The sequence below is a fragment of the Otolemur garnettii genome, unplaced genomic scaffold, assembly GCF_000181295.1.
Source record: "Otolemur garnettii isolate 467f Iridium unplaced genomic scaffold, OtoGar3 scaffold00007, whole genome shotgun sequence".
NCBI lineage: Eukaryota > Metazoa > Chordata > Mammalia > Primates > Galagidae > Otolemur > Otolemur garnettii.
The window spans coordinates 31,304,560-31,313,911 of NW_003852402.1; positions in this window are offsets into that span (position 1 = coordinate 31,304,560).

Consider the following 9,352-nt stretch of genomic DNA (forward strand, 5'->3'; position numbering starts at 1 on the left):
AGCAGTTCATGAATGCCTCTTAAAATATAGCCCCCCAATAAAATAAGATGCATCCCTCTTAATCTGTCAGCTATTCATTTTAATTATTATCACAAGTTGGCTCTTCCTGATTTCCATTTTGAAATGATTCCACATCTTATTGAAATACCATCTTTTATAATAGGAGCTACAGTCTGTTCATTGCTGTGTCCCCTATAATGCCCCTTAGTAGATTCTTAAATAAAGTTGCTGAATGAGAAATTCAGAGGAAACAAAGAAAAATGATCAACATAAGTGTATTTTTTTTTCTAATGGAGTCTACGTTTTTATTCTCACCTCTGATTTTTCTTATTTTACTTCTTATTTGTCTAGGTCAGTGGTTCTCAACCTTCCTAATGCCATGACCCTTTAATACAGTTCCTGTTGGTTGCGACCATAGGTTGAGAACCGCTGGTCTAGGTCCTAGGTAAAACCCCATTTGAAATCTGTTCACATATACACTTTGTAGACTATGCCAATGAAAGTTCTCAGCTTATTTAAGTAAGCATTTACTGAGTTTAGAATAACTAAGTTATTAAAGTTCAAATTTAAGGGTTGCTTCTAAATAGAGAAAAAAGTAGTGTATGACTATTTATTTCAACGAATTTTACTAGAGTACTTCCTTTCTACCTTTATTAAGATGCAGGAATAAAATACTTAGAAATAAATTAATTCGAAGATATTAAAGGTCTGTACAGAAGATTTCATTATTAAAATCATAAAACATTGATGGAAGACGTTAAAGAAAACACGAACAAATAGAAAAATATCCTGTCTTCATGGATTGGGAAAATTAATATTATAAAAATAATGATACCAGTAAAAGTTAGCTACAGATTGAATGCAGTCCACATCAAAATTCCATAGAAAAAAGAATCCCCAAATTTATATGAAATTACAAAAGAACAGCCAAAACAATCTTGAGCAAAAAGAAAAACACTGAAGGCATCACATTACCTGATCTCAAAATCCACTACAAATTTTTAGTAATCTGTCATCAGAAAAGAAGGCAAATTCTGTAATTTAAAGAGGTTTATTCTGAGCCAAATTTGAGGATCATGACCCAGAGCCATGCCCAAGAACCCTTCAACATGTGGACTCGCTTGGTTGGGTTACAGTTTGGTTTTAGACATTTCCAGAGACAGAAATGACACTGAAAGTCATAAATCAATATACGGAAGGCAAAAGATAACAAGTGTTGGAGAGGACGTGAAGAAAAAGGAAGCTTTATCCACTGTTGGTGGAAATGAAAATTAGTACAGCCATTGTTAAAACAGTATGGTGTTTCCTTAAAAAAGATAAAAGTACATCTGTCATGTGATCCAGCAATTCCACACTGGCTACATATCCAAAAGAGATAAAATCAGTTTGTGAAAGAGGTGTCTGAGTTATCGTGCATGTTGCAGCATTACTCGGAATAGCCAAAGTATGGAATCAACCTCAGTGTTCATCAATGGATGAAAATATGGTTCGTGTATTCAATGGAATACTATTTGGCCTGTCAAAGAAGGAAATCCTGTTATTTGTGACAATGCAGAGGAATCTAGAGTACATTACACTAAGTGAAATAATCTAGTCACAGAAAGGCAAATGCTGCATGATGTCACTTCTAGGAGGAATCTAAGGAAATTCATCTCATAGACCGGTGAATAGAACGGTGATTACTGGGCCTGCAGGTGCGGGGCCCTGGAAATGGAGAGATACTGGTTAAAGGGTACGCAGGTACAGCTGGATAGGAGGAGATACTTCTAGAGATCTATTGCACTGCATGATTATAGTTCAGAATAACGTACATTCAAAATTGCTGAGAGTATTTTAAGCATTCTCTTCATAAAAAATGAGAATGTGAAGTGATGAATATGCTTATCAGTTTGATTTAGTCATTCCATCATGTGTAATACATCGAGACATCACATTATAAATGTATACAATTTTTCACTGCTTGATTAAAAATAAATTTTTAAAAATGTAAGGGCTGTAGCAGTAAATGAAACAGAAAAAAAAAAAAAGAAGAAATCTCTCTTCCCGTGGAGTGTGAATTGTATTGGGGGGGAAAGACAGACAATGAATCTGTATAGGAAGCTTAATACAGGGCGGAAGGTGAAGCAGGTTAAGAGGCCCGGCAGGTGTGTGTGTGGGGGGGTAGAGCTTGCTGTTTCATGCAGGGTAAGAGAACTAACTCCTGTAGACACCTAGGGTGACATTTTGAACAAAGGCTGTGAAGGAAGAGGGAGCAAGCCAGCAGGTATGCAGAGGCACGTGAGGGTCAGCAGATTTCAAGAGAGAGAAGAGAAAGTGCCCAGGCCCTAAGGAACTAGTGCACTTGGCAGTGTCAACTAAATGCTAGTCTAAAGTGAAATAGACTGGAAAGATCTTATTTAAGAGTCTCATAATAGGACAGAGAGATTGAACTCAATTCCATAAAGGACAGTGGAATTTTAAGAGCTGGGGTAAGGGTGGGAAACACTGGACACTCGTGCCTGTTAATTAGCCTCACCCAAAGGAAAAGTAAACCCTCTATTATCTTCATGGCTGGAGGTCTGGCTACAAGAAAGTTAGGTTCCTACCCTCTCTTACAGGACTTGGAGATAAGGGCTGTGGTTTCCCTTCAAGGTTGCTTTTCAAAGAGATGGCTCCTAGGTACTTGAGAAAAAGAGGCCTAGATTGTAAACTTAACCAAAAGCTTTTAAAAAGATTTACATCTCAAAGAGGCACAGAAGGAATTTACAATGACAAGAGTTCTAAGGTAAATAAACACTCTAAGAAAAGGGAAGGCGGGGAGCCAGAGGTGGGAAGAAAGCTGTTTAAAGTTTCTTCGAGCCCAGGGGACCTTTATGGCCTTCTTGGTGATGGGTGGGGTAGGGGTGTGGGTGAGTTTGTAAAAGATGAGGTTAGAGACACCGTTAGAGAGGTGAGATGTGGAGGCAGGTCAGAGAGGGACTTGGCGGCCATCTCCAGACTTGAGCCTTTTCTCTGAGAGCTGTGGGAAGCCATTTGAAAGTTCTGAGCAGAGAAATGTCACCATCTGCTTTTCACTTCTACAGGACTACAGTGGCAGCTGATGCTAAGAGAGTCCAATTGGGAGGGGAGCTGTGGCCTTAGAAGGACCAGTTAGAAGCTTATCACCATAATTCCAGTGAGAGAAAATGCGCGTCTGGTGTCAAGGCAGTGTTGGCAGGGGGCGAGAAGTGGCTGGATTCTTACACATTCCACAGTAAAGCCCATAGGTTTTCTCATGGGTCAAGGTTGACCCCGGGCTTTTAGTCTGAACAAACGGAAGGCCGAAGACTGCGGGAGGAGTGTCGAGTTCGGCTGTGAACTACGTTCAGTTTGAGATGCTTCAAAGGGATTGCCTATGACTACACAATGAAAAATATTTACATCTCTTAAAAACCCCAAACTTAAAAACGTCACCCAAACTTAATGTTCATATTCAGTTATTCAATTAAAGTGCAGCTTTTAATTGCTGATCTTTTATCAGATTCTGCTAATAGAAGAGCCAAACCCACAAGGAAAGCGTGAAAATAACAAGAGTGAAGTGTTCTGAACACTAGAGGTCAGTAGTACCCCAGGAATAGCACATTTTCTGGGTGATCCTTCGCAAAAAGACATTTTGTTTGGGCGCATTTATTCCTACATCACTAGTGTTAGCGGTAGGACTCTTCAGAAAGGAAAATAAACAAAGCAGAACCTTTTCATAGAAGACATTTTATAGGGAGAAAAAGTAATTTATTTCAGAGTATAAAGAGCCGGACGAGCTATAATGGAGCTTGGTGACTTCTATAGTATTTGAAGATAAAAGCAGAAAGACAGACAATCCAGGGGACACACTGAGTCATATTTTTCTCTTGATGCCCTTGTCGAAATCACGCTGGCAGCGATGAATTGCATTAGGGTACAGAGAGGAGAACATCTCAGATTGCCCCAGTTCAAATTTGGTGTTCCTATCTATGTCTGGGCTGTAGCTCTGTGTGCGTGTGTGTGTGTGTGTGTGTGTGGAGAGAGAGAGAGAGAGAGAGAGAGAGAGAGAGAGAGCGCTCAATAAGGTGACAGTGTTACAGTGCTGCCCGAGGCCCTACTTAAATCACTGGTAGTTGTTGGGGCCAGAAGGTCGTGAAAGCTTCCGTCAGAGATGAGACTCTTCTTTCCATCAGGGAATCCAGGCGGGTGCAAGGAATAAAACCAGAAAAGGAATAGGGCATAAAGGATGAAAGTGCAGAGTTGAAGCAAAACTAATAAAACTGCAGAGTCTGCAAAAAGAATGAGAGAAATATTTGAGTATTTCCATACGAGGGATCCCAGGGTTGAGCAAAATTGGGAATACATTGATTTGAGTTTGAAAGAAGAGGGTTTAGGTGCTGAGGTGGATAAATAAACTGTCAGGACCTAGCCAAATAGATTTAAATGTGAGATGGAGGATTATCTATTACAGAAAATATTTCTTTTTTTTTTTTTTGACAAACAAATTGAAAGGAAATGTGTGTTTCTACAGGCATTGCTTCAGCCTCTTAAACTGCTCTTTAGAGCTATAAATACATTCAATCAAAATATGCTTCTTGTCAATGGTTTTTAAAATACAGTGCTCATGAATGATGTTAATTATGTGGAAAAATGCTGCCTCATTTTCTCTTTGAAATAGGGAAGGCTATTTGTTTCTATCTGTTTATAGTGATGCAGGACATGAGTACATGGGCTAAATAGACTAAAAAAAATATTAAGGCAAATTAGGCCCGTGTTTTTACCGAGTACCATAAGGACGCCTCATTCTCTGCACCCACTCGAGGGTCCCTTTTCTCCTTACTTCCTCTATCTGCGTAATGAATGATGTATCTCCATTTCTTTCAACCACAGTCCTCTAGCTCTTCTCAATGCAAGATTTTGACTAGGACTTTAAGGTACTGATGAATTTTTTCCACTCACTTTTTCTAACTTTGATGATTAAAACCCACCTGCCTTCTTTCTGTCCTTCCTTTTCTTTTTTCTTCTCTCCCTCCCTCTCTCGCTCCTTCGTTTTTTTCCTTCCTCCTCCCTTCCTTCCTTCCTGGCTCCCCTCTCTTTTCTGCCCTCCCTCCTTCCTTCCTCCTTTTTATTCTCTCTCCTCTCTTTCTCTCCCTCCCTTTTTTCCTATCTTCTTGTATTCAGTGAATACTTAGTAAGCTTGGCACACAGAGAACATGGCAGACCCTTTGCAAGATGGTAAGATGAGACAGTAAAAGAGAACATTAGAGAAAACACATAGCCCCTTCCCCCAAGAATCTCAAGGTTAGGTTAGACAGACGGGTATGGGAATAAATAATTACGGTGCTGTTCAATAAGTGATGTATTAAAGAAAGGTGAATTTTCTCAATTTTGAAGCTCACAGTCCAGGAAAGTAGAATATCTACACTTTTTCTCGCCTTACAGGTATGATGAAATAATTAGAGAAATTAAATGTACGTGTAAAAATTTGTAATTCTCAAGCAAATGGTGAATAGGTTTCATTCAGTCATTTCTGTCACTGTTTCCCAATTGACCTCACTGTCACTGCACTCACCTCTCCTTCTGTCCTCGTTCATGGTTTTATAGGTGACTTAGATCACTTTTTCCTTCCCGACTCTTATGTTGTTCTTTTTCTTTGGGTCGCCTTCATTGTTAGGTCTTTTTTCTCAACTGTCTCTTAATTCCTATAGCTAATATAATATTTCTCTGTGTGTGTGTGTATATATATATATATATTTTTTTTTTTTTGCAGTTTTTGGCCGGGGCTGGGTTTGAACCCACCACTTCCGGCATATGGGGCCAGTGCCTGACTCCTTTGAGCCACACGCGCCGCCCAACATCTATATATTTTTTTACAATAAAAAGTTGTTTGTGTGACTGTTCTACCTCTGACTGCTTTCCAATTATCCAGTACAACATGCTACGCTTTCAGTGGTACAAATTAGTTTATACGATTCCTTCCCTTTTAAAGTTAGAGAGCTCTTAACTTTTGAAGGATGAGACATGATTTATGTTACTTTTTAACTAAAAAACTTTATTTTTTAATAGCCTTTTTAGGATCACAGAAAAGTTGATCAGTTGATCAATCAGAGGATGTCCATATACCCCCATGCTGATGCTCACACAATATCCTCCACTATCAACTTCCCGTACCAGAGGGATACACCTGTAATAATCAAGGAACCTACATTGACCCTTCACAGTCATCCGCGGTCTGTCATTTACATCAGAGTTCACTCCTGGTGCTGTGCTTTGTATAGGGTCTTGACAAAAGTATAACAATATGTAACAATATGTATACAATAACATACATAACAATGTATGTATACATTGCAGTGTCAAACAGAACCCTTCTGCTGCCCTAAAAACTCTCTGTGTTCTGTTATCTTTTCCTCCCCACCAGTTCCTACAAAACACTTTCTTTACTGTGTCTATCATCTCTACAGAATGTCACATACTTGGAATCATATGCACGTAGCCTCTTAGATTGGCTCTTTCGCTTAGGAATATGCATTCAAAGTCCCTCCATGTCTTTTCAAGGCTTGATGGCTCATTTCTTATTAGCATTGAAAATAGTCCATTGTCTGGATGTACCACAGTTTTCTGCAATTCACTTATTGAACACCTTGGTTTTTATCAAATCTTAATCTATCTGGCAAAAGGGAAAATCCAACTGGGGATTTAATGGTGAACCAGAACAAATAGGTCCCTACTTTCATAACGTTTCTTGTTGAGGAGGTAAGAAAGACACGCATTAAATAAATTTCGGATTGTGTGTGAAAATACCACACTGTACCCCAGAAGTGCATTAATGTACATAGTTACCATTCAATAAAAAAGAAAAAAAAAAGAAAGCTACACGGAGCTATTACTATAGCATGTACCTGAAGGCTTTGAACTCCTCGGGATCCCAAGGGACCCTGGGAAGACCCTGCTCACAGCCTGAGAAGCCTTTGGGTCTTTGCCTGTGACACCTCTTCTTCACCTTCAATATTGGAAATTGGGCTCTGGGGTTTCCAGAATGAGATACTATGGGTTCTGACCGTTCCATCTGAAGAAATAACTTGTCCCTGTTACAACAAGGGCAAACACAGGAATGAGTCATAGTCCTTTAAAGTCCTATATTTCTATGCTCAGAATTTGTGTCTGATACTTGCTTGTATTTGCTTTTCTCCATTAGAGAACAGGAACGAGGCCACTATCTCTCAGTGCCCTGAGTAAAAAAAAAGGTTGTTATGGGATCTTATCACCAATAACCAGTTAGTTTATAACAAACCAGACTTGAATATTGGGAGAAGAGGGAATGCACTTTGTCTTTGGATACGGCTGCCATGTGCTGTCTTACAGCACATGACGATTACACATGACGATTACGGGGGCTCTCTTTTTCTCAGATGGACAGCGGGTTGGGTTACACTCCTCGGCCACTTCTATAAAAGAAGAAAACATCATCAGAGGGCCTAGACATCAGTAACAAAACATATGATTATTACTTGATATTATCTTTGATAGAAAATATAAAAGACTGTTTAAAAACCTTTGCCGACCTCTCTGAATGGTCTGATTATTTGTTTTATAACTTTGGAAAAAGATCAATCCATCTTTAGAGCCGATAGCAGAGAGAGCTAGTTGTCCTTTGAAATCCATTTTCCCTTTCTTTCCCAGGATAAGTCTAGACTACATTTAATACCCTCTTTTGCAGTTACGTGCAGCCGTGAGCTTCAGGCCAAGAGGCTGAGCAGAGTGATGGATGCACTTCTAGGCCTGGCACATAAAATATCTCCAGTTGCTCCTGCGCTTTCTCTCCTTTGGGGCTGAATGGGATCATAAGCCCCAGTGTGAATCTGGAAGCCGTGTATTTTGAAGACAGTAGCATCTTCATAAATCTGGATCCTCAAATATTTACATGGAACAGCCCCTCCTCCTCTCACTGCAACAGGAGCCTGCTCTCTGGGACTCGTATGAGTGGAATAAATATGGTTTTTTGCTTCTCAAATCACTGAATTTGGGAGGCTTCTCTACAGCATAATTGCATTGTTTAATGTAGAGCCTGATAGAAAGAAGTGACACATCCATGAATATGGAAGGATATCAAAACGTGTGAGGAGAACTCTCCTAGAGGAAGTGATGATTGAGTTGCCATCATAGCTATTATTGCCATTGGATGTGGAAGTTCTGAAGTATTTGTCTGCACATATATGACTGGACTGCCAAAGCTGATCTACAGGACTCTGGGAGATCTTATCTATTATCAATGTTTGCTGTATAATTTTTAGGAGGAGGGCCCTTGAAATGCTCAGACAACCCAGGGAGAAATCTGGGACATCAAGCTTGTTTTTCAAGGTCCTTCCAACAGACATGCCCCTCCTGGCCAGAACAGATGAGGTCTCTGAGGTGCTTCACCGGTTTCCCACACAGTGTGGGAGTTCTGCATTTACAAAATATCTACATTCTCTACCCCAGAGATTTGCATGGCTCATGTGGCATCCCTTAGGGAGCTATGCCTCCTAGATCTTGGGTCCTATTCACTGCAGGTAATCCTTATCCAGAGATATCAGGAGTATCTATGAAATACAAAGACATTTTAGCAATAAAATCTCTTTTTAATATGTAGATATATTAATGGTCTATTTACCTAGTGGTTCAGTTGACAAGGACCAACATCTCCACAACCCCCTATACCATTCTACTCTAATTCTGTGAGTTCAACTTTCCTAGATTCCATATATAAGTGAGATCATGTTTTTGGTGCCTGGCTTATTTCATTTAACATAATATTATCCAGATTAGCCATATTGTCACAGATGACAGAATTTCTCAGCTTTTTGAAGGCTGAATAGTACTCCTCACATATACATTATGTCACATTTTCTTTCATTCATTCATCCATTGATGGACACTTAGGTGAATAATGCTGCAATGAACATGGGAATGAGATACCTCTTTACCCTACTGAATATACTGATTCATTTCCTTTGGACACACACTTGATAGTGAGATTGCTAATAAAACTCCATGACAGTTTTGTTTTTATCTTTTTGAGAAATCTATGTGCTGTTTTCCATATTGGCAGAACTTCTTTTCCAACTCAAAGATGCTTCTTCTTTGTGTTTTCTTTCTCCATTTCATTGCTAGACAGTTGAGTGGCTAAACTATAACCCAATGGCTATCCCTGGCCTGCTTCCTATATTTATAAATAAAACTTTATTGGAACACAGTCATACTCCATGTTTTGTATGCACTGCTTTCACACTATACTGACAGAGTTGAACAGGGTGATAGAAACTAGGTCCCACAAATCCTATTCACTGACTCTTTACAGAAAAAGTTCACTGTTTTCTAGTCTAAGAGACCT